The following is a 2247-nucleotide window of genomic DNA, read 5'->3' on the forward strand; positions in this document are numbered from 1 at the left end:
AGTTTTAGTTCTGGAGTTACAGGGGGGTCTCATGTTTTGCCCTTTGAGCACCAAAAATCCAGCCTTCCAGGGGGAATTTTGAAAGTGTGATTAGACCCCACTGGTAGATTGTGCTGCCAAATGAATTTGACCGTGCACTGTACTATAATAGAGCTTTCCGTTCATGTATGTAACTTTGTCCTCATGGTATTGCACAGAGAGGAGCCTGGGGCTAGAGTTTGGCCAAAATTGATGTTAAAATTATAACCCAAAATAGCCATTTTTCAAAATTTCACTATATTCACCTACCTTCTTGCATAACTTCCAAACCTATACCACTGTTTACTTTAGTCACCCAGTTATCAAAATCAGTTGAGAAAAATTTGGCTTGTAATGGTTTATTGAATTTTTGGAACAAACACTTCATGCCCCTCTAAGGCGATGCAAAATGGAATTTTGAGCCTAATTCAGGCCATAAACAAGCCAAATTGTTGACAAGAAGCCCTTATTCTGTATTTGGTAAGTGAAATGAATTGTCAAAGCCAAATCAGTTTCGTTGTTTAGAAATAACAACGATTCTTACCTTAAAATTGATCTAAAACGGGCCTCTGATTAGGGCAACAAACACATAATTAGCAAATCAAAGGTGATTTTATTCTTTGAAAACCTAGTAACCACCATAGAACACCGCAAATGATCATGTTCTGATGTACATATAACAATCTTTTTACAAGATGCTTAAATTTTTCTATGATTTATAGTCAGCTTCACGTCATATTTCCAAGCATTACTCCAAGCATGGAAAGTCTCCATATTTTGTCAGGCCCATTTTTTATATTTTGCGAGATAATTTTAGCTTATTAGAGGTTCGTTAACATGTAATCTTCATCTGACCTTGTAATAGCCTGAAAAGTTGTTATAAATACCCATCCGCAAAGGAGCATGACCATACATACGTGGAATACACAGACATATACGAGCTTCAGTGAGCAGTATCGAGGTGAACTGTGATTTTCCGAGTGAAAAAATGAAACCATCCATCCACGGTTAGGAGAGCTGGATAACAAAAAGCTTGTTTTGCTTTCATAAAGAAAATAACCCAAACAAAGCCTTGCATTGAGATGATGCACTTGTTACTACATCAAGCTAACTGGCCCGCCATTTTGGACTTAAAGAGTGTGGGGACTGGACCGAGTTCCCGTCCAATCCCTCTCCCGTTTCGCAGGATTTTTTTCTGTTTTTCATCAGGTGTGTTCGAAATTCTAGAAAGTGATCTGTTTCAGGACAATTTGCCATGGCACTTTATTCCTTTGAAGGGATAAATGACCAGTGCAGTGTCACGTCATGGGCTGTGCAAGAAACAGGAATGCTTCCTTTGTCGTCTTGCGATAGTGACATGACTGCATGATTAAAGCACAAGTAGAAGAGTTCAGTGTGTCCGGGGAAAAAGACGAAGAACGGGTGATGCCAAAGCTACAGGTGTTTCTAAAATATCAGTTAGGGATCATATACGCTTACAAATGACATTTATCGTGATCTAGGGGACTCTTTGTCTGACTGAAGAGAGATTTAGAGACGACGATATGTAATTTACGATATTGTCGTCTCAAATTGTTTGTTCACATAGATGATTGATTTGCATGTTAGTTTCCTGGGTCCTACGAAGAGCACTAAACATTCAACAAACTAAACGCAGCATATCTTTATATATATATATATAAAAATAACAATAATAGAAATAACTTGAAGGCTGTTTTTGGTCTACTCGAGCTGTTTGTTTACACATTTGTCACATTTGGCAATGCACAATTCGAGCGAGCTTCCATTGAAACTTCACCGGTCTCCTTTATTTGCCTGTTTCGTCGATGACAAGTCAACTTAGAATAGGCTTAGCTACATAATTCCGCAGGAACTGTTTTGGGAATTTTAGACACGGAAAATAATTTTATCGAAAATCCCAAGAATACTTCGAAAATAACTAGAACTTACATAGCAGTATAATAGAAGAATACTGAAACAGCAACATTTCATCACGAGGCAGAAACGTTGAAAAAAAGTATATTTTTCTGTATTCCTTACAACCAAGAGGGGTCTTCCGTTCACAACCCCATGGCTACAACCGTGTCTAGAGTAAGACTGTTTCACTGAGCACAACAATCATGCAAAGTTTTCATGAGTCATCTAACACTACAACTAATCAGCGGTTATTCACCATAAGATTGCCCTCGCTATCAAAAATGAATAAAAAATTTATGAGTTTTTTTAGGG

This window comes from Montipora foliosa, chromosome 9 (genome assembly GCF_036669935.1).
Source record: "Montipora foliosa isolate CH-2021 chromosome 9, ASM3666993v2, whole genome shotgun sequence".
NCBI lineage: Eukaryota > Metazoa > Cnidaria > Anthozoa > Scleractinia > Acroporidae > Montipora > Montipora foliosa.